This window comes from Corythoichthys intestinalis, chromosome 10 (genome assembly GCF_030265065.1).
Source record: "Corythoichthys intestinalis isolate RoL2023-P3 chromosome 10, ASM3026506v1, whole genome shotgun sequence".
NCBI lineage: Eukaryota > Metazoa > Chordata > Actinopteri > Syngnathiformes > Syngnathidae > Corythoichthys > Corythoichthys intestinalis.
In genome coordinates this window covers 40,880,892-40,906,154 of record NC_080404.1, presented here as the reverse complement: position 1 = coordinate 40,906,154, position 25,263 = coordinate 40,880,892, and positions in this window count along the sequence as shown.

The following is a 25,263-nucleotide window of genomic DNA, read 5'->3' as shown; positions in this document are numbered from 1 at the left end:
TATGGTAATATAACAAGGGTTGCGATGCAGAAATCACAGACGTCAAGGAGTTATCTAGATTTTCATGTTCATATATTTACCCTTTTAAACTTTTTTTTTTTTTTGGCTTAAAATACAGCAGTTTATTTTATAGAAAGGTGCGAGAGCAGAAACTGCTTTTTCAGCCTTGTCTGTGTTTTCCGCCATATATATATATTGCCTACCATAATATACATGTGGTCAACAATAATACTACTATTAGATGTCAAATGAGGGCCGCAAAATATTTTCCTATGAGCCGCAATGGCCCCGGAACCGTATGTTTGAGACCACTGTGCTATGACTGCAATAGAAACAAGGGGGGGAAAAAAAGGGAATGAAAGGGTTAAAGACATGGCGGATCTAAAATCCTCTATTTGGAACCTTTTATAGCAAATATTCTCATATATTTTTCAGTTTGATATTTAATTTTTTTAAAAAAAAATTTTAAATAAAAATGGACGGCTGTAAATATTGTCTTTTTTGATTTGTAATTTAAAAAAAATACAATCGCATTAAGCTACACTTTGTAACTTTTCAGTTTTTTTTTTCTATTTTAGCGGCGCCAGTGGACAAAAGCGGTAGTGTTTTGCCTTGGAAGACTGCGTTTCACATGAGGACCAATGCTGCGTTTCCCATGAGGATCAGCCAGCACCCGCAGTGTTGTAAAATCTTCAGTCAATCAAAAATCAATCTCCCGATCACCTGCAGATGGATTAAACAATATTTCTGTTTCCAGCGGCTGTGTGAAGTATGAATAGTAATAAGTTAATGAATCCACTACGACTGCAAGTATCGATTATTTTAGTAGTTAATTAATCGATGATAGTTAGTTCGAATAATCGAGTAATTGGATAAGGAACATTTAAAATTAAAATACCTGAGCTGGGCCTCAAACCGTATAAAAAAAATAAAAAAATAAATAAAAATAAAAAATGAGGATGTATGTACAACAAAAGAACAATTGGCTAACTTACATTGCAAAAGTCCGCTAGCTTAAATGCTAAAAAACCCAATTTTTTTTTTTTTTTTCACAATGCTCTTGATTCAGACACATATTCCCACAGAAAAACGGCTAAATATACCGAGTAACTACTTCACGAATGCATTAAAAAAACATTAGCCCAAGCAAAAACGTAGCTTATGTTGGTCTTAACAGGGAACATCTGGATTCAGCCATGTGAAATGAGACAGACTAGAGGGCAGTGCATCCACCCAAATCAACAAAACTAAATGCAAACACTTTCAAAACAAACCATTACCTTGCGAGTTTGTATTTATATCTTTTACGCTTTTTTATTTTATTTTTTATACAAGAGGCATCTCTAGGTTCTGTTGTACCTAAACTGCAATGCGCAATGCTCAAAACTCATTTTAAAGCAATAAAACTGGCCACTGGAGGGCAGTAGCTCATTTAGTAAGAACTCATCTCGGGCCAAGAAAGGAAGTGAAGAAAAATAGTTAGGAAACAGAAGTTGGAGGGATCTTGTGAAGACGCGTGAGAATTTGAGAAAAATGTGGAGAATGATCGGGGAAAAAAGCCAAAAGACACTGGAGGAGTGTTTTGAAAAGAAAACGAAACCATCATCAAAGAAGGATTCCAAAAAATCTATCTTGATGAGACAGACGGTGACGGCCACAACACCGTCAGGTTCCACACGCGTTCTGCGGAGCTCACGTTGCGTTACTCCTGAGCCCGAGGTTGAAACCAACAATGAAGATGATGAAGATGATGAAAAAAGTGAGACCGATCTTGATCTGGACTCAACAGATAACTGGGAGCCACCTCATTCAACCAGGAGAAGCCGAGAGCCTTCCACGTTGTTATGTGTGCATAGTTCAACAGTTCAATAGTTTAGTTATATGTAAATAAATTGTTACTTTGCTATCAAAAGCTCTATTTGTCTTGTTGTTTATGTTAGTTTGTAAAAAGAAAACATTATTTAGATGTTTGGATGTTTTTGGATGTAACTAAAGCAAAAGATAGCTGTGTTAAAGTCAAAGTTATGTTTAAAATGTATGCTTTCACAAAAAGCTCAATTTCTCTGTTTTTTCATTAGAGATTTAAAAATTGCTCAAACTAAGCTATTTTCTAATGCTGATTTCTAAAGAAAGGGCCTTGCTCCGGTGAAAATGGCTGGGAGTGAATGAGTTAAAAGAATACTTGAAGCAGCAAAATTTAATTTGAATCTTTTCTTCTAATAGAATACTCGAGTTAATCGATTAATCGTTGCAGCACTAGAATCCAGTTTTGGCTAAACAATAGCATATGATGGTTAGTAAACGTGTGGTTTAGTGTGGCTGAGCCCCCCCACCTGAACTCTTCAGCGCTAACGAGTTCGGTTGGGGGGGGGGGTTGAAAAGTCACCTAGAGTTGCTTTAATATTCATTTTTCATTTAGATGTTTATTTGCCTTTGTTTATTCACTGTTTTCATAAAAAGGAAAACAGTTACCGTATTTTTCAGACTATAAGTCGCACCCGAGTATAAGTCGCACCAGCTATGAAATGTCCAGTGAAGAGGAAAAAAATAAGTCGCACTGGAGTATAAGTCGCATTTTGGAGGGAAATTTACTTGATAAAATACAACACATAGAACAGATATGTCACCTTGAAAGGCAATTTAAAATAAAAATACGATAGAGAACAACATGCTGAATAAGTGTACAGTATGATAATGTTACATGATGCATGAACAACGAAATGCAAGCGTGGCCGGTATGTTAACGTAACATAATTATTAAGAGTTATTCAGATAACTATAGCATAAACAAGTTTAGCAAACCATCAGTGTCACTCCAAAACACCAAAGTAACATGTAAAATGGTATAATAATGTGTTAATAATTTCACACATAAGTCTCTCCAGAGTATAAGTCGCAACCGCAGCCAAACTATGAAAAAAACTGCAGCTTGTAGTTCGAAAAATACGGTAATTCTCTTCATTTTTATTTTTCAGTTCAGCAACAAAAAATAGTAAATATTCTCTTTTTATTTTGGAAAAACATGTTTATTTCTTTTAAATTGCCGGAAAAAAAGGAGAAAAAGCTGTAAGTATTCTTAGATCTTTCTAAAACTCTATCTTTCATTGAGGACCGCAGAACCTTCATAGAAATTTCTTTTTAGCATACACAAGATTCATTTTTACAGGCCACACGAAATGACATGGTGGGCCAAATCTGGCCCCCCAACATTGAGTTTGACCCTGTGCTCAACGCTTATCTTCTGACGCACTACAACCGAATGCTTAAACACGCAACGACTCAATGTAAACAGAAACCTGGGCTCCTTGAGCTTGATCCACAACCTGACGCAAATCGTGTTGCTGTAATTAATATCACTGGGTGAGTCTGGAACGAAAAGGAAAAATAACATCACACGCTGATGTAAGCGGCCGACTACCAAACAATACGCTCCAGTTTCTTATTTCATGGATCCTTAAGCAGTATTCAATGTTTCACGTTTGGAAGCAAGAGCGGCATGGAGCACTTAATTGCTTAGAGCACCTTAATAAGTCAAATACGTTCAAGGCCGATAATCACATTAAATAGTCCCATTTCTCTAAAAAGTCAACGGCAAAGTGAAAAATTCTCTTTCTTTAGGAAAGCATTATGCTGTGACGTTGTCGGGGTAAATTAAATTCTCCCCTGCACACTAAAGCATCAATTTCCTTATGGTAATTATCTGCTGGAATAGACGTGTCACTAGAAGGAGTCAGGCATGCTTGACATTTAGCCTTTTTATGGAGAGTAAAAATTAAGATGAGGAAATGAAATTAATCTCCAGCCCAGGCAGGCATTGAGAGATCCTGCAGGATAGCGCTTGAATCAATCACGATGTTTGTGAGGCTCTTTTGAAAAGAAACCAGTGATGAGATGGAGACCACGAGGTGGAACATCAGTAAGGGTGGGCGGGGGAGGAGCTCGCTCTTTTTCTCTTTTGAGCAAATAGAGTTCTCATTATGATTAGAGGGTTTGTGCAGTTTGATTGGGCATGGACACAAGAGCAACTTTTTAAAGTTTGGTACTCTTTGGTTTTAAAATGAGTCATTTAACCAGTCAAAATGGATTTGACGGCTAGTGCCGTCAATGGCAATGAGAGATGAGTATTCATAGCCAGTCTTCATGATATAAATTAATTAGATGTCTATCGTTACTGTATTACAGGCCATAACTGGAGTGTATTTCTTTCTTTTCTTTTTTTTTTTTTTAAAATTGAATTTAATAGTATTTTATTAATTTGTCATTGTATTTATTTATTCAAAAATATATAAAAATATGGATTAGTAAAAATAATATAACACTTGTACACCAAATTTTAATATTGAGGCTATATTTATGTGGGTCAAGTTTTCATAGGGTTATTTATCTATTTTAAATATCAAAAATATTCTTTTACCCTATAAACAACAGTCTGATACACAGTATTCACTGAGAGCTTAATTCATCTCTTGGTACAACCACGATCAAGTCACGATTGAAGCGACCATCACCACCAACCAGAATTAAATATTTATATAAGAACTTGGCAGAAACGATAACATTAAAATAAAATACATAATCAGTGATGCCAATTGTTGAATGTACTATGTGCTAAAATCTACAGATGTGTATTTCTAGTCACGTTTATGTCGATCAACTAGTAAGGGGGAAATGGTGATGTCGTTGAGGGTAATGACATTGCATTAAGTAGAATTCAGAGACCGCAATACAAAGTTATCTCAACTACAGGGTGATTGAAAAGTAAGGACCTATTTCATCATACTTATGAGTTATTTTTATGCTGTTATGTTTTTCTCAATTTCTTTGTGTATGTTCCTTGATCTATGGCAATTTTTGTAATTTTCAGACTATAAGCTGCTCCTTTTTCTCCCTCATTTTGAATCCTGCGGCTTATAGTCCAGGGCATCTTATTTGTTGATTTATTTGGGTTAATAGATAACACTTTATTTGACAGCGGCATCATAAGACTGCCATAAGACCGCCATAATTATGACATGACACTATCATGAGCATTAATGAATGCTTATGACAGATGTCATTAAAGTGCGTATGACACCAAAAAGCATGTTTATTTCATATTTCACGCAGTGTTTTATGCTCCTGAATGAAATGGACCGCGTGGATGCGTGTGGAAGCGATCGTTTTATACATTCAATTTTGAATGCAGTGCCATGAAAATGAGTGACTTCCCGCTTCAGTCTCGGGCTTAGGACAAATGCGAATGTGACGTCACCTGGGTCAGCATCTCACAATACAGCAATACTGCCATGTTAACTGCACAACAACTGCACGCCAGTCTCTGTTTACGTCTTCGCCATGTAGTAGAGCATTATTTTACGCCATATTCGTGTTGACCATGTGGCAGCTACACGCTCCTCCAACGTCGGCCGGTTTGTCCGGCGGTACTCTCCAGCTGCTTCCCCGGCAAGCTCTCTTGTCCGTAGCAGGGGAACGAGCTGTAACTTGCTGGCCACCGGGCGGGTTGCCGATCGGCAAAGACAATCAACAACCCCGCCACCGTGTGACATGATCCAGGTTAGTTTTGTGTGATTTTTCGCTTCGAAAAGCGAAAATAAGACTTTGATACGTCACTAGGTTCGGGTTAGCTAGTCAGCTAGCTGTCACGCCTCTTGTTTTTTTTTTACATTCTCTGAAGCCGGGGCAGGGAAATGATTAAAGCCTGACTAACTACGGTGGCATAAAATATCATTTGGGAGGTGCGACAGTAAAGGTGAAGTCGACAATTTTGACCATTATGGAGTAATTATACCATGTCGTACTGAATAAATTCATTTTTATCATTTCATATTCCATTTCGCACAAGATTGTTATTTGTCATGACCATACCATTTATTCAGCAATTGGGGTGAAATACTTCGATAAAAAGAATATCCTGTAAAAATATTGGAGAAGAGAAGAGAAACAATGACATTTTGTGGCTCTCTTCGTCGCATTTTCCTCGTTCTGAATAATTACTCCTCAATGAGTTGAATCAGATGAAACCATGACCCTGCCAACGTCATCCTCCTGTTGGGGATGCTAGAGCCCTATAATGGTAGGCGTGGCTAAACAGCGGATTAAAAGACTAATTTCTCGGCATCTGCGCTTTGCCTAATTGTTGTATATAGTCAAATCGTTTCAAAATATGATTCTAATTCACATAATAATGTTACTTAAGACTTTTTTTATCCTGTCGTACGCACTTTAGATCAGATTGTTGATCTGTTGACCACATTAGTCACGTAGCATATTTAAACCACCCTAATTTGATATTACTACGTTGAAGTATTTTCTTAAGGCATCTTTAGTATGTTCTGTCCGTATGCATCTGAACAAAACAAGCTGAAAGCGCACGGTAGTACTTTGAGTGTCAAATTCGCCTCTTGTAGACGTTTCGCTTGTAAAGCACATTTTGGCAGAACACCATTTTTTTCCATTTCATCCCGTCTTTCCTGTTCATTTTTCTTTTGCTGCTCATTGCGTGAATTATCGACAGTGCTGTCATGCTCATTAATGTTCCTCTTGGGTTCAAATCGAAAAGGTTGAACAGATGACATGTTTATGTCGCTAGATTCATACTATGGAAGACCGGCTGCGTAACCATGTGACATCACCGCCCTGCGACGCCAACAACAATGGCGACCTGCTAGCTTAAACTAATTTTACAATTTGTATAAAAACAAAAACATCAAGAGGGGTTTCAATATCAAATTATTTTAACTCATAATAACGTTTATCTTTTAAGAACTACTCGTCTTTTCTATCTATGGATTCCTTTAAAGTTTTTCAGGTTGCCTTACCTCAGAATCTCAAACACTCACTAATGCTGCATACAATTATAAAACATGAATTAACTTTTCATTGTTTCATACTTAGCATTAACAATAACCCACACCAAATTCCTCTCCGACACAGAATGTCACTTCATGTAAAGCTATGATTAGTCCATTGGACTTTCCAATGACACCGTTGTACTAGTTTGAGTTGATACAAAACTTTACTCATTTACCAATCTATTAGTCCCTAAATGCTTCAATTCTTGGACATTGGTACCTACCCATCCACTACCTCACACAAATGGTATTGCACCCGCGCACACACTTTCACGTTTGCTTTTGTTTTGTAGATCCAAGAAATTGCTCATTTCTTAGAGTAGCAGAAAACCACTCATGTAAATCAGTGAAATGATGATGATAAAGAAGCACTTCATTATCCTAAAACTGACATCATTATTGTCTTTTTTACATCAACAGATTGAAGACACTCTAAATATAACAGACACCTTTGAATGCTTTTTTTTATTTGTTTTGTCTCTTTGTGTGTTGTGTGCATGAGACAGAAAATGGTGCAAGCAAGAAAGGGTTGAATGGCCTGATTGTGGTCACCATGCGGGACAGTGGTGCTGCGTGACAAAAAACTGGGCGTTCTTCAGTTTCCAATGTCCTGTGAAAAAAGATGTTTTGGGTAATGCACTGAGAACATTCCAAGAAACCATGACAGCAATCTTAACAGAAGAACTTGTTCTACGTGAACTCTGTCAAAATAAGATGCAGAGGTCGTCTGACCGTTGCAGACGACCGTTAATCATTCCAAGCAGTTGTCGTTTTGCTCTTTTGGGGGAAAACTATGGGTGAGGCCGGTGTAATCAGCAGAGGAAACAGATCTCGGGGGCTTTTTGGCACCAGGAAAATGGATCTGGGTTGTGAAAACCACGATTACCACGAGCTGCTCTGGATTCAGCCATCTGGAGCAGCCTGCTCCAAAAGACGGTAAAGTTTGCTGTGCTGGGGCCCCTGTAGGAAATAGGTTTGCACCCCCTGACAGGCAGAAGGCACTCCTAGAGAACATGTATGGGATGTACGTGGCTGCTTTACAGGGTATGTTTGCAAAATAACGATCAAGTAAGACCAAAGTTTCACTTACAGACACTACTTTGAATGCATTCTAAAGAATGCTCAACAACTGAACTGAATTGTTTAAAAGTGGTCACTTTAACACTCTATAGGGCAAGTGCCAATTTTTAGTCATTTAAAAAAGAGGTGGGTGGTAATGCGTTACATTTACTCCGTTACATTTGCTTAAGTAACATTTTGAGAAAAATGTACTTCTCAGAGTAGTTTTATCAAGCCATACTTTTTACTTTTACTTGAGTAGATTTGTGAAGAAGAAACGTAACTCTTACTCCACTACTTTGGGCTACACTAGTCGTTACATTTCTCGTCTTTATTCAACATATTAAAATGTACTTTTTTTTTCCCAGAGATGATCCTAACAACTCCTCTACCAGTTTCACCAATGAGACGTCGCAACAATAATTCCATGACTCCATTATACCAATCAGACTCAAGCTTGCCATTCTATGATCACGCCGGCCTGTTCAATCACGAGGCGTCTTTAAAGCACCGTAAAAAAAATTATTAAAATATTTGACATAGAGCGCTGCCGTCAACATGACTTGAAAGCGCGGATTTTAACCTCTCTCCTAGTTTTTATTTGGCACCGATTGACCACAGACAACTGGAGATGTAATCCTTTAAATTAAAATACCGTAATTAATGAACGATTACTATTACAAAATATGTTTCCTCCGCTAGAGGGCACTCATGCGCTTTCGCCAGAATTGGATGATTTTTTTTTTACCCCCCTTTGGCTTAATGTGTATGTTATGTAATAGGTTAAAGTCAGGGGTGAAAGTGGTTAGACTTTCTTGACGGAACTCCCTGACGTGAAGGTTGCCACAGAACCAGAAACTTTTATTTATTTTATTTTTTTGGGGGGGGGAGGGGTTTGGTCAGTTATTTCTATAACACCTACAAAAACTGATTTTCATTCAAAAGTGTTTGTTGTTTTTCAATTATTTGCAAAATAAAAGTTAATAAAAACAGCAATAACCCCAATCTCCATCTCCAAATTTTTATTTTCCCTCATTTCCTCACACACTAAATGCCAAATTTTAACTACTTAAGAACATAAGATGTATATTAAAATTGAAGTTGATGTAAACATTTACTTTTTGTTGTGTTTTTTAATAATAAAGATACAAGTAACATAAATTCAGAAAAATAAGTACAAATGACTTAAATTATCCAGAGGGAAATGGAATATATATTTCAATCATAAGGAAATGAATAAGTAGCCTAACATAAATGAACAAATATAAGTCCAAAGTGCACATTGACAGTTAAGATGTTCTGAATCTCCCTATCAGAGCAAATAAAACTAAATATGATAAATAAGCCTCCTTAACTCTTGCCTTGCTCTTATTGCCCTTTTTTTGTTGCATCAATTCAACTTTTTTTTTTTTTTTTTTGCTGTTTCAGAAAGCATGCACATTTGAACCAATCAGAGCTAACTATCTCTGTTGATCACGTTTCAGTATGTCAGCCAACGGATAAATGAATCCAGGCGTTTTGCTTTGCTGCGTGCATTCGTACATTGATGTGACTCGTCATCGTCAGACTCAGATAACTGCAGCAGCTGGGGAAACCTCCATGCTGTCTGTGGAATAAAATATATAATAAATATCGGAGGAAACAGATTACACTACACAAGCACTTTATTATGCTTGTTGTTAACACTTGTGTATGTAAATCGGATGTTGGTAGATTCTTTTCTTCTTGGAGATGACATGCATGTGACATGCATGCTTAGCATTTTTTTTTTTTTTTTTTACATAGCGTTTTGACAGTTGCCGTCATATTTTCGGAATCAAAGCACCGTATACCGGAACAGCCTTCCAGCACTGAATCTTATACCGGAACTGCGTTCCTGACCGTTCTGGCCTACTTTCACCCCTGGTTATAGTATAGTAAATTAAAAACAGTTTATATGGATAACTTGGTGCTGATTTTTTTTTACCCCCCTTTGGCTTAATGTGGTTATGTAATAGGTTATAGTACAGTATAATAATAACAGTTTATATGGATAACTTTGTGCTGAGAAAAAAAATGCCGTTGTTTAATAAAAAGATTCCAATGTCGTAAACAGTTACTCACAATGTTACTCATTAGTTGAGTGTTATTTTCACCAAATACTTTTTTACTTGTACTTGAGTACATTTTTTGAATGACTACTTAGTACCTATTTTATGTCTTGAGGGGGGTCTGTATTGCTTTCACTGGCACTAATTAACTTTAAGCAGGGTGGCAGGGACCCTGCCACACAGAGAAAACTACAAATGTGCTGACTGCTTTACGGCATACGTCACTTCCCCCTTTCCCCATTCATAATATAGTCAATGCTAAGGCTTTCGCGCGAATTCTGCAAAGGTGGCAGAGCAACAGAGACAAAAAGAAAAAAAAGAGACTACCAGGATAAAAGGATACTAAAGAATAAAAATTGGCCCGGCTGTCACTCACTGGCGTGACGCCCCCACCAGAGCTGTCGACAGACTTTCAGGGGCCCGGGGACAAGAGACCATTATAGGGCCCCCCTACCCCACCCGTGCCACCGGCTTGTCACGACAACATACGCAGTACTTTAACGCTTTGCAAGCAATGACAGTGTAAATTTTCAAATTATTTAATTTGAGATGGACAGTTAACTTTAACAGACTGTAATGTGATGTGACACAATATAAACAAACAATTTCCATCTATTGTCCCATGTAGGCTACAATGCAATACAACTGAGAGTGCTATGCCTGCCTGCTAAGCAACAAAACAGTATAACTAAACATCCTGTGCCTGCCCCCACCTCATCCCTAGGGTTATCAAGCCCTCAAACAGTGATGCGCCTAGATTTTTTGAAAGCAAAGTCATTTATAACATCAATGAAATCCAGTTTTTGAGTAAGCTCACGCTCAATGGAGAGCATGGTGTTACCGGCATCCCCAAGGGGCCGCTGTCCCCTACAATATGACCAGCTTTACCAATTTGGCGCAGACGAAGAGGTGGGCGAGCATAAGGGGGTGAGATAGGAGTTGTTGAGAGTTATTGCGCAGTAGCACTGAGTTGAGTGGGTGTGAGTCCTCCATTGTTAATAAAAGTTCCAGAAAAAAGCCATCCGACATGTCTCTGCGTTTTTATGCACATCGCTACCTTCCTGAAGGAAGACCCGGACGAACTGAACACAAACGAGCCGTCCACCCGTCCACTCCACACTACGGTGGGGAGTTGAGAGCACCGCAACTTACCATAAAGTGCAGTTTGGTAAAAATGGCTAGGGTGTTAAGCCTGCCCTGTGATATGGTGGAGCGTAGGTAGTTTTCATTTTACTGAAGGCCAGCCACAGTCACTTTCAAAGACAAGAAAATGCATAGCGCTTGAGTGCGCCAGAGCGAGGTCAAACCATTCTCTGCTAAGGCGGTGGGGTGGGGGGGGGTTGAATTTGAAATATCTAATATATTAAAGTTTTTAAGTATACAGTATATCGAGTAGAACATAATATTTAATCAGACAATGATTTAAATAAAAAAGAAATATGTGAATGTAAAGTAAAATAAATGAAGGGTCATTCAGGCGCCCCTATGGTCCTGAGGCCCGGGACAACATACCCGGTTGCTCCCCTTCTGTCGACGGGCTTGGCCCCCACCTCCCCAACTGGACTCGTCAGTGCTGACGAGTTTGAGTGAGGTGGGGGGGGGGGGGGGGTAGCCACACTAAGCCACACGGCTAACTATCATATGCTGTTGTTTAGCCAAAACTGGATTCATTACATTATTACTTTTCATCCTTCACACAGCCACTGGAAACAAAAATGTTTAGTTCTTTCTTTATTTCCTTTTAAGGCGTGACAGATCCAAATGTTCAGCATTCATTTGTGTTTACATTCAGTTCAACCCGAAAAGAAAAGGGCTAACGGGAGAAGCCAAGCTTATTGAATCCCGCCCCCAGTATAGACCCTACCCACCGACGTCACAAAATCACGTGATCGCTGTATTGTTCCGCCCCCTTGTCCGTCATTTTGTGTCTGTATTATCAATGGTCTCAATTGATCGAGCAATTTATAATGCATTTCATGGAAGACCCGGTGCTTTCGGATGCCGTAAACTCACTGGATGCGTTGCATAAAAGGTGTTATGTGGAAAAGCTTCAGTTTATCCATTCGCCAGATCCATATTTGATGCCTAAATCGATGTTTTTCGACCCGCTGTCTGCGCCGTCTTTGCCTGACATCTGCTAGCTACCCTGATATTTACAACTATCTTGTCCACACAAAATCAGCCTATTCTCACGAAAGTTTGAAAAACTTTAAGAGCTTGGAGGCTTATAAATACTTTGTTGCTGGTTGGGTGAAACCGGTCCTCGTCCACGAAAATTCGGCAGGAATCTATCTTGTGCTTGGAAAGGTGAGTTACGAAATTTTCAATTCAAAATCTTTTGTTCTTGCTAACATCCACTGTCAAGTCTAATGTATTTCATGTCATTTGTCAATGGAGCTAGGGCTTTTAATGTTTATATAGTTTAGCGATAGCACTCTCACTACATACATACGTGTTTGTTGTCGGCGATTAGCCTAGCAGTGATCTTAATTGTGGTTGTCAGCCCAAAACCCTCTAAATACAGTATATATTAAATGCATCTTACCAGATATAAAATGACTACTAAATAATCTGTGGTAATCGTTTGGAGCCCAGTTTTCTCGTCGAATTGCAGCAGCCCATCTTGCTCTCTCCTCTCCGGGTCTCTCGGAATCCGGTAGAACTTCAAGTCTCTCCGTCTATCTTCTCTGTTATTGCAAACGACCGCCACACACGCCTTCACCATTTTGATTATTAATATTAACGAGCAGAAAAACACGCCGTAAATAGGAGGAATGTACGTAGCCGTAACAGGTAAACACGATGTGTTGACGGACAATTGGGCGGCATCAGTCAGGAGGGCGGGGTTGTGACGTCACGTGGGTAGGGTCTATACCATAGGACGCAGAATTATCGAATAACAATACTGACATTTCAGAATGTGTGATGATTACAAGGTGTTTGTTTTTTTTTCCTCCCCTTGATTGACCCTCATCCCTATAGTCATTGTCGATCGCGGCGACTACAGTGATCCCTCGTTTTTCGCGGTTAATGGGGACCAGAACCCACCGCGATAAGTGAAAAACCGCGAAGTAGCGACCCCCCCCCATATTCTTTTTTTTTTTTTTTTTTTTTTTAACCTGTCGTATTCAGCTGCTTGGATACAGGACAATTTCATTTTATGTATATTACATTCTTTGTATATTTTTTGTGTATAAACTACATTAGTTTGAAATGTAAGTGCAATATTAATATAATATAACATGCATAAGATGAATAAAATACTCACTACACTGATGATCTTGATAAATTTGATAAATGAAGAAAAAACACCTGAACAAGGGATATGAAGATAAAGATGATTTACTGAGAAGCTTCTGCAGGAGGTGTCCTGCACACAAGGAACATCATGATGGGGAGTTGTGACCGTTGTTTTTCTGGATGGCATCCTCTTCCATAAAACGCCAGTCTCGTCCATGTTAAACACCTGCTCCGGGAGATAGCCACCCTCTTCAATTAATTTGGGAAATTGGTCCTCGATGTAATGAACAGCTGCGTCATGGTCCGCCGAGGAGGCCTCCCCATGCAACGTAACGCTGCGAAGTCCAAACCTCTTTTTGAATTTTTCGAACCATCCCTTGCTGGCAACAAAACCATAATTTTCTTCACTTGTACTAGGCTGTGGTTCATCTTCGTCGTTGTCGGTATCCCCGCCACCTTCATTTAACTCTCCTTCAGGAATGAGGCTATCATACAGCGCTTTGGCTTTTGCCCGAATCATGTTTGTGTCGAGACTCACCATCTTTTCCCGACAGTCCGATATCCACACTGTTAGTGCATTTTCCATTTTTACAATCGTCTTGTTGCGAGGAGTCACGACTCGCTTAGTGTCCCTGGAAAACATTGAGGCGGTCTTTCGGATTTTCGCCTCGTCTATTTTTATGTAACGAACGGTTGATTCGTTTAGTCCGTAATGGCGTGCAACAGACACATAGCTGTGGCCAACTTTAAGCATGTCCAATAATTGAACTTTCTCGTGCACCGTCATCATTTTTCTTTTCTTCTTGGGTTCGCTAGAGGACTGAGCAGACGGAGGACGCGTTGGAGCCATTTTCCTTCGATAGCAACAGGGTTAAACATCTCGGCCGATCAGCTTGCGATATTCTCGAGTGATGCTGGCCAGCGAATTAGAGCGGCGGAATATGAGTTGGGTGGGCTCTCATTGCCTTCTGTTAGGGAATGGGCAGATTTTACATCCTATTTTCTCCATTATTTTAATTTTTTTATGCATGTATATTGGACTGAAAAAAAAATCCGCGATAGACTGAAACCGCGAAATTCAAAGCGCGAAGTGGCGAGAGATCACTGTAGTTCTTTATGTTGATTAGATCCAGTAGATTAGTTCATTATGCAGTGTGAGGTTAGTTCATTCTGTTTATTCGATCCAGAAGATAGGGGAATAGTTGAGGACCGATGGCAGGCCGTGTCCTCAACCTCCTTTCGCCGATTTAATCCTCATCACGGTCTTCATTCCTTGCTGCACTCCAACGAACACCCATATCCAAGTTGCGCCGCTCCGAAGTAATTTTCATTACCATTCTGGCTGTGGCAGTGCTGGACGCAGCCAGGTCGTTCTTCACCTGTGATATATCATCACAGGCCTTGTTGAGGCTGGCATGCACTCCAGCAATAGAGCTCACGTCTGTAGTGGATAAGTCTACTGATCTCCTTTGGCTTTCCAGCACTTTCATGACGATCCGACGAATCAAGTGGGCTCCGAGCCCCTGCAGAAGAATCGCAGCCAGCAGCGCAACGAAAAGATACACATCCTCGATGTCTTCAACTTCGAGTGTGGTCAGACTCAGCTGCCGCCATTTTCCCCAGCTATCCTCCATAAACCCAGACTTAAAAGTGTTGCACAGGAATGCGCGTTGTCGAGGTTCGCATTGTAGAGAAGATTGTAGAGAAGATCTTGTCCAGGGCACTCAATGACCACTTGACCAGTTCCATGTTTTTACAGAATGGCACAATACTACTATCAACAGTCAACTGTCTGTACGCTCACAGAGCCAAATGATTATCTGTCCTTGTGACAGATGTCTGGTTGAGCCTTGTTTGCATTAGCTTTGGGTTCTTTTAATTTTTTTTTTTTTTTTTTTTTCCTCCTTTGTTTTAGGTACACTTAGTTTTGTTTACAGGTTTGACCTGTCACCCAGACATTATTCTCCTTTTGTATAGTTCTTATCATGACCAAAACTTAGATTGATTCATCAACATAATTGTTTAATAAAATTTGTTTATACCTCCTCTTAATCCATCTGCAGGCGACCATCATGATTTTACGACACTATGCGGGTGTGCGCTGGTCCTCGTGGGAAACGCAGCGCTGGTCCTCATGGGAAATGTAGTCTTCCTTACAGCAAACACTACTGTTTTTGGTCACCGGAGTTGCTAAAAATCAATCAAAACTGAAAAGTTACCAAGTGTTGCTTTAATTTGGGAAAATTCACTGAAAATGCTTGTGTTTCAGACACGGCCAATCAATTTTGACTGGCTGGGGCGAATCTAGCACCGTCAATGGTGGAGGGTTTAAAAAAAAAAAAAAATCATAATCAGTGCATAGAAGAGTTAAATCATAGACACCCCTCCTTCGAATGCTCATTCCAAAATATGGAACTGAGAGGAATGCATTTTCGTCATTGAGCTCAGTTTGCGATGGGAAATTATGTGCTTTTTATTCTTTTCTTTAAGAGTAAGAGGTCATTTCAGGACGTATATTAACAGTTAAAATGTTGATAAATTATCAGTATTGTCGACAGATGTAGTACTAATAAAACAAACACATTAAGACTTTATTACAAGTAGATGGAAAATTGTTGGATAAAAATCTTAACTAAACAGAAAAATGATCAATGTGAAATTATTTTCTTCAGGTTGTTTCATTTATTTGAAAATAAATATTTGAAGCACTATTGCTGTTTCGATTCTTAGCAACTATCTGCATCTTATACACTAAACTAATCATTCACAGCACGTAAGACGTGTAATAAGATACGTACTACTTGGGATTGTTACAGATGTGTTGGAATTTGTGGTTGACATTGACATGTGTCCTCAGAAGTGTCGCAGTGGGTCCTAGACTTATGTTAGGACTAATCTGAATTGATAAATGATGAATACTTTTAAAATTCAGAGAAACAAAACGAAACTGCTATTTATATTTAAAAAATAAAAATTAAATAAAAAATCTCTGCCGTGTGTACTTTATTTTATTGTATACATTAGACTGCCCTCTAGTGTGCACTTACTGTAATTACTGCTCAGAACATAAATCCGTGATGAAAGAAAACGTGCAACGTTGAATGGAAATCATAGGCAGAGTTTGCCTTTTAGGGCAGGGGGGCACAACATGTTGATGACCCGCAAAGACAGTGTCAGCAATAAAATTAACTTACAAGAATATTTATTATAATAAGTTGACAATGAGCGTTTTTTGTTTCCCATCATTCTTGAGGGGAACTCTAAATCAGGCTGCTTAGGCAATACTTTTCACCAAGATCGTCATCCAGTGAATATGGTACGCCCACCGGTGTCGTGCCAATGTAGTTACCCCAGTCAAAAATTGTATCCCCTGGGCGGAGCCATATGGAGGTAGATTTGTGTCTTTATTATTCCATTTAAAAATAGTTGCTTCAATTAAAAAAAAAAAAAAAAAAAAAAAAGGTTTCTTCAATCAAATATATATTTTCAACCCCAAAAGGTCGCTTCAATCAAAAAAAAAATGTGTTTGAATGCAAAAATACATTTGAAACTCAAAAAAATGCACGTGAAAGCTATTTTTCTTTGATTGTATTTTTTATTGGAGATTTTTTTTTGATAGATTTAAAGTAATGTTGATTTGTGTTTGGTCCACATTTTGGCTAGGACATTTTTGTCTTTATTATTCAATCAAAAAATAAGTTGCTTCAAAAAAATATAGATTTTCAAAAAGAAAAATCACTTCAATCAAAAAAAGAAAAATGTCAATCACAGAAAAAGATTTTCAATGCGAAAAAAATACTTGAGATTGAAAAATTTGCATTTGAACAGTTCATTTTCCATTGAAAAGGTTTTCTTTGATTGAAGATATCCTTTTGTGTTTTGGCCATGTTATGATTAGGACATTTGTGTCTAAATCATTCAATCCAAAAAAAAAAAAAAAGTTGCTTCAATCAAAACAAATATTTTCAATCTAAGAAAAAGAATCATTTAAAAAAAAAAAATTTTTTTTTCTAACATATATATATATATATATATATATATATATATATATATATATATATATATATATACAGTAGATATATGTTTTTAATTATATGCAAAGCAAATGCAAATTTTGATCCATTATAATTTATTTATGTTCTTTGTTCATTTCATTCATTTCATTCATTTTTGTTGCGGTTTTATTGCTTTACAACTTTTATACATATATATATATATATATACAGGAAAATCAATTACATGACACTTTTCGGCCACCAGGGGGGGCCTGGCCTTAAAAATCCCCTTAAAATCCGCTTATGATGAAAATCATAAAAGGGCTGTCAAAATTATCCCGTTAACGGTCGGTAATTAATTTCTTTAATTAATCACGTCAAAATATTTGAAGCAATTAATGCACATGTCCCGCTCAGATTAAAATGACAGCAGTGTAATGTCCGCTTCTTACTTGTTACCTGTTTTTTGTTCTTTGGCGCCCTCTGCTGGCGCTTGGGTCCAAATGATTTTATGGGTTTGGGAAGTGAGCATGGTGTAATGACATCAACAATGGCGAGCTACTAGTTATTTTTTTAATTGAAAATTTTACAAATTTTAATAAAACGAAAACATTAAGAGGGGTTTTATTATTAAATTTCTATAACTTTTATTAACATTTATCTTTTAAGAACTACAAGTTTTTCTATTCATGGATCTTTAAGAGAATGTTAATAATGTTAATGCCATCTTGTTGATTTATTGTTATAATAAACAAATACAGTACTTATGTACCGTATGTTGAATGTATATATCCGTCTTGTGTCTTATCTTTTCATTTTAACAATAATTTACAGAAAAATATGGCATATTTTATAAATGGTTTGAATTGCGATTAATTACGATTAATTAATTTTTAAGCTGTAATTAACTCGATAAAAAAAATTTAATCGTTTGACAGCCCTAATATATATATATGTATGTATATACTGTATATATAAATATATAAAAATTATTATTAGTTGAAGCATTTTTATAATTATTGTTGAATTGTACGTTATACTAGTATAATGTTGAATAATATCATATAATATCTGTGTGTGAAATTACAATGACAAATACAAAATTGCCACGGTTTTATCAATTTTACTAATTGAGATACTAATAATAACTTACCTGGAGATAAGGGTGGCAAAGATAGTGTTTGCATGGGCAGCCCTGCCTGTATAGCCTGGGATGGTGGTACGACTGACATAAAAACATTCTATTAACTATAGTTTCAAATCAGTCTTATGATGTTCAGTCTTATGATGTTGATGTTTTATGATGTTGTTGTTTTATGTAAAATGCACACATTCACTACTTACTGTGCTGTTGGCGTGTATCGGGGCACAACGCTCCTGCTTAGGGACAGTGGTCGAAGTCTTTTCGGATGTTATCAATATTGTCCATGTTTTCAGATCCTATAGTACCACTGCATATGGATGTACACAGACACACACACACACCCCTACACACACCCACACACAAATCAATGTCTAGACGTCTCAAAGACACATCATTATATGTGATACTCACGTGTACAGTGAAATCTGGCCTGATCTGGCGCACCCACTGCAGCTAAACACAGGAAGTCATTATTCTATAACAGTCCAATTTAAAAACAAGGACACAAGCAGTAGAGTTGTACACTTACAATGATATTGGTTTTTGGGCATCATGCCTCGATCGAAGCTGCTGCCTCCCCCACTCCACCCCTAAAGACTTGGAAGGGACACGAAGAATCGAAAATCTTTTCATGGTGTAGATAAAAAAAGATTTTTTTTTCAAAGGCCAACTTCCAATGGCTGGAACAAAGTTGGAAAAGCACAAAATCACAGAATAGAAGGTAAAGTATAAACACGATACAATATATCTTGAGTCATTTAAAAAACTAAAACATATATAGTATGCCGATATACAGTACATAATATAAGCCACGGCTGAGGTTTGCTGTGATATTGTTTTGACAAGAGGCTCTCAGCCACTGGGTCAGCCTGCCTCTCCAAAGTTGGTGGTGCCTTCAGGCATTGAGGCAATTTTGAATCCCAATCTACCTCTCCATAACTTCTGCACATACAAAATGAGACACTGCATAACAAATCCATTCCTAATGGTTATTAATGTTCTTATAGCTATTTATCTTTCTTCATTTGGGATTTTGTATTAGATCTTTGCAGCACACAAACAATAATTTACTTTTTATTTCTCTCTGAAGTGTGATGGCATTCCATGTTTTTACTTGGACGCTGACTGACAGAATTTACAGTCCAAAATCAAGCATGTGTTTGTGAACCAAGGGCGTAGGTTTGGTGTCAGCATTGGTAGGGACGATATGGCATAACTTGCATGTACACTTTTTGCTGACTTATAATACTTTTATGTGTATTGGTTCAGCCTACACCGTACTATTCAAACCTTTGTTTTCAAAAATACTAAAGAAACCTTTTGAAAACTGTCAGGATTTTATGAGCAAATTTAAATTGCATTATTTGAACATATATTAACATACACATTAAATACAATCTTGTTAATCATCTCTTATCTATCCAGGAATTAAAAAAAAAAAAAAATAGACATTTGTCTTAAGACCACTCAACATTGTCTAAATAAATTAAATATAACTGGAAAAAAACTCTTTGTCAGGGAAAATAAATATGTAAAAATGGAGCTGTCCTTCAGGTAAAACACTACTGCTTTTGTGCACAAGCACAGCCAAACTCAACAAAAAAAAAAAAAAAAAAAAATGAAAGCGCCTTTCTAAGCTACTTTAAGACCTCATAAAAAAAAAAAACATGTAAAATACGGGAAAAAGGGGTAAACCTCGTTTCACTACATTTCTCACAGTTAATTTAAAACGTTAACAGTAGAAAACACATAGAGGAGGACACTGTTCTCTAAGCATAAAGCTTCCTACTCGAGTTTTGCAGGTTAGCAAGTTCACACAGTTTAATGTTATGCCAACTCTGATGCAGGTCAGACTTTCAGCCGCAAAATTAGTGGTGTGTTCCCCGCTTCCACAACATAGATGTCTTTTTACTAGGGCTGTCAAATGATTAGAATTTTTAATTGAGTTAATCACAGCTTAAAATGAATTAACCAAACCATCAATAAAATATGCCATATTTTTCTGTAAATTATATTTGGAATGGAAAGATAAGACACAAGACGGTTATATACATTCAACATACTACACATAAGTACTGTATTTGGTTATCATAACAATAAATCAAAAAGATGGCATTGACATTAACATTAAAACCCCTCTTAATGTTTTCGTTTTAATAAAATTTGTAAAATTTTCAATCAAAAAATAAACTAGTAGCTCGCCATTGTTGATGTCAATAACTACACATTGCTCATGGTGCTGAAACCCATAAAATCAGTCGCACCCAAGCGCCAGCAGAGGGCGAAAAAACACCAAAAAACACAAGTAACAAGTGGACATGGCCCTGTGCTGTCATTTTAATCTGTTTGTTGCGTTAATTGCGTCAAGTATTTTAACGTAATTAATTAAAATAATTAATTACCGCCCGTTAACGCGATCATTTTGACAGCCCTACTTTTTACATTTCTTATGGTGGCTGCTGCTGGCTGAAAAAAAAATTAGGAGGGAAAAAAATGACCCGGCACATTCAGCAAGTAAAAAGAGGTACATGTAAAGCCTCAGTTATACTCTCGCGTTGCGGTGACGGTGCATAGACTACGGCGTCTTTCAACATTCGATAGTTCTGTGGTGAGGGAACGCGTTGCTCTGTAATTCACCACCAAGCCACTAGAGGGGTGTGCAGTTATGTTTGTACGGTTTTGGGGTATGCTTGTTGACTTCCGCTAGTCTAGTTTAACGGAGAAAAAATAAACAATGCAAGATGGAACTCTTGAAAGTAAATTTTCTGCTCATCAACATTGAATAAATATTGAACATACAAATGTTGAGGGGCAGGCGACGCAAAAGACGGTTTTGAGGCGGTCTGGCCTACTTTTGATGCCGCACAGAGAGTTTTACACTCGGTTGGAGAGAGCTAGCTGTGGCGGCTAGCTTCAAACTGGCGTCGAGCACTGCGTTCACTCTGCAAAGCCCTCCAGCCCGATTTGTTTGGCGTGTCCTACAACCAGCCAGTGGGAAGCCATAGCAGATTTCTGGCGTCTATGGAACTTCCCAACCTGCATTGGGAGCCTTCATTTTAACGTTATCATAAAAAGCACCGAGGCACTCTCTATCAGGGATGATGTATCGTGTGTGAAGTTGCGAACTGTCTGTTATTGAAAATTAAAGATCAAAACAACTCTTTTGACACCAAATCTGTGCTTTATTCTTCGTATACTTGAAGTGTGACACGTAAATAAGTCACAGACTCACAGCAAACATATGTACACAATAAATGATGAAGTGCACCAACCAAAAATACGACATAAATTGATGAAAAAGTTGGCAGTTTTTCGCCGACTGGGTCACCGCTTCGTGTGGCCACTCGATTCCGAACACACACGTCTCGGTGGTTCTTCCATTTTTTTTTTTTTTTTTCCAATCACCGACCTTGCCATTTGGCAATCACAATAATGTCTTGACGAGACTTGCTCTTCGATGATACTCCCATCGGCTTGGTCCATTTTTGCGTGTAGAAAATAATGTTTGATTCTATTCTACAATGGCGGTGATTTCGCGTTGAACCGGAAACAACAGTCTGAGCGGACCAATCACAGTTCGTTTCTGCCACGTCATACGCGTCTACGCGACACGAAGGTTAGAAAATTCGAGAGAAGCGCTTCAGGCTACAGCGCAGGGTCGTAACTCGGGTCTTCCTTGACGGCAGGTCTGACGCGGAAGTATAAGTCGGCCTTAAAGTGCCTGTGACACGAAAAAGCATGTTTATTTCATAATACACGCGGTATTTTATGCCCCTGAATGATATGGGCCGCTTGGATGTGTGTGGAAGCGATCGCTATTTTTATTTAGTTTTTTGAATCCCGCGCCATGAAAATGAGTGACTTCCGGCTTCGGTCTTGCCTTGAGGAGGAGGGCGCTGTGACGTGTACGGTAGAAGACGTCCCCTTCACGCTACAGTGTACTGTTGTGTATGAGGACGAAGGATTCAGCTGATTTTGCGGATTAATACGTTTATTTTTCACATCACGCCAGCCAAACGGCTGCAGAAAAATCATTCTGTCTGAGGGAGAGGCAAATGCGCCTTTTTGGAGTTTCAAAAGGTACCCATTCACCGTGGATATTTACTGTGGGAACATTGGACTTACGAGGAAGTGAGTAAACATCTTGTTTTGTATTATGTCAAATATGAATACAGCGATTACAAAGTAAACACTACAAACTTCCTTTAAATGAAGGACCACTTTCGTTTGATCATTGATAGGCATGTAAAAAGCTCTCCTAATGCTCATTAGCAGCAGCACGTTAGCTGCACAACAACTCCAGCCACCCTCCTCCGGGGAACGAACTGTAAATTGCTCTCCGCCGGGCGGTTTGCCGATTCTCAAAGACAATCAACAACCGGGTCGTCATGTCAAATAATCCAGGATAGTTATGTGTGATTTTCCACTTCGAAGACTTTGAAACATCACTCGGTTCGGGTTAGCATGTCGGCTAGCTGTCACGCCTTCTGGTTTGTTTACATTCTCCGAAGCCTGGGAAGGGAAATGACATATGTCCGATTTAGGTTTCATAAAATATCGTTCGGAAGGTGCGACAGTAAAGGTGAAGTCGACAGTTTTGACCATTATGGAGTAATTTTGCCATGTCGTCCTGAATGAATGCATTTTTATTATTTCATATTCCATTCAGCACAAGACTGTTATTTGTCATGACCATGCCATTTATTTAGCAATTGGGGAAAATACTTGGATAAAAAGAATATCCTGTAAAAATATTGAAGTAAAGAGACAGAAACAATGACATTTTGCCGCTCTCTTCGTCGCGTTTTCCTCGTTGTGAATAGTTCCCCCTCGACGGGCTGACTGGTCCTTCTCAAGCCATTTATATAGCTATTGGGGAAAAATACTTGGATAAAAAGAATATCCTGTAAAAATATTGGAGTAGAGAGACTGAAACAATGACATTTTGCGGCTCTCTTCGTCGCGTTTTCCTCGTTCTGAATAATTCCCCCTCAATGGGCTGAATAGTAAAACTGATGAGCCCAGTCTATCGCTGACGTCATCCACCTTTTGGAGACGCTAAAGCCCTAAAATGGTAGGCGTGGCTAACCGGCAGATTAAAAGACTCATTTCTCGTCATCTGTGCTTTGCTAAATTGTTGTATATAGTCGAATCGTCACAAAATATGATTCTAATTCACATAATAATGCCATTTAAGACTTTTTTTCTCGTGTCATATGCTCTCTAAGTCTGAACATAATGAAAATAATTAACTTAATAATGGCGGGGTCAATTACGACAATTAAAACATATGGGAAGACAGTCTAAATGACCAATATAACTGAAGTCATCATTTAACGCAAATATGGTTGCTTAAAAGTTGGTGGGGACAATTTGAGCATCCTGAAAAGTTGGTAGTGTTTTGTCCCTTCAGTCCCTATGCAAATCTATGCCCTTGGTTTCATCTTTGGTTTAAGAAAAGTTGATGGGTTCTGACCTCTGTGTTGCTGAAGTGAATCTGAAGTGACGCACAGCTGAAGAGAGCTCTGAAGAAAAAATGTATATCAAATGTTGTCTAAACCAGGGGTTCCCAACCTATTCCACTAAGGCACACTGTGGGTGCAGGATTTCATTCTTACCAAACAAGATGACAACACTTTTTCCCCAATCTGGTGTTTTACAAGTGCAATCAGTTGATTGCAGTCAGGTGTGGCTTGTTTTAGCAGAAGCCTCATTGGTTCAACTGTCTCTGCTGGATCGGCTGGAACAAAAACCAGGACCCACAGTGTGCCTTGAGGACTGGGTTGAAAACCCCTGGTCTAAACACATAAAGTATCATCCAAAGAGGGCAGCAAAAACACAACTTGGGAAGAAGCCGTCAGACTGTGTCGCACTGCAGCTATTGAATTTAGATAGTACACTAGTATACTGTAGATGTTGCAATAGATTTTTACCATAAATTGGACTGCGTTTGTGCAAATATTTACCAGCGAGTCTTGCTGTTATTGCTGCATCAGGGACTTTCCTCGAGCTCTGAGCTTCAACCGCTCTCACCTCTTTGTTAGGCAGCCTTGAGGCTGTTTTCAAGCTTTCCTTGTCATAGGGGGCTGCCCACAGTGTAGGGGCCACATGCCGAGAGTCAATACAGTTCTGACGGATTTTTGCTCCAGCACTCAACTGCCAGCTGCATGGATCCAAAAGGGGGGTGTCATCTCGCTTGGGAGCCAGAGGGGCCTGCTGAGCTGGGGGGTAAGACCCAGAAGTTGAGTTAAAACGTCCTGGTTGTGGTATGTCTCCACCGGCAGGCCGGCATACTCGAGAGTTCAGCCGTCTGATAGCACGCAGCCCTGCAGAGAAAGGCTAGGAGCCATCCAACTCTGAGGCCATGATTGATGCAAGCGTGTGACTTTTAGAGCCATCTTAGGTCACAGATCTTCTCTGGCAAAGTTACGTACCGAGCAATGGTTGCTGGGAAACTGATTTTGTTGGCTGCTTGGATCAAATTGCTGACATGCGCAGAGATCACAGCTGTGGACAGTGTATGATAATTGAGAACATTTATTATGTATTTTGTTAAGACGGGAAAGTTCGGTTCAATTTGTTTCGCCGCACTTGCAATTTTGCCTCAGGTCAACCCTCAGGATTGTCTCGCCTGAGCTGCTTTATTTTGTCAACCTTCAACACTGAATTCATCCCTGTAGACTGGATGTATAAATTCAGGTTTTAGATAGGCCTTGGGATATGTGTATTTTTTTCAACAGTCTTGCAGGTGTGTTGATAATTGTCAGATTTTGCAGATGTCTATAACATCTGTCATGTAGTTAACAGTTAAACAAAATGGCAACACAGATGTAATTACATGTCTGTTTTCCTCTGTCTCTCTCTCTGTGCTTTAATTTAATGAA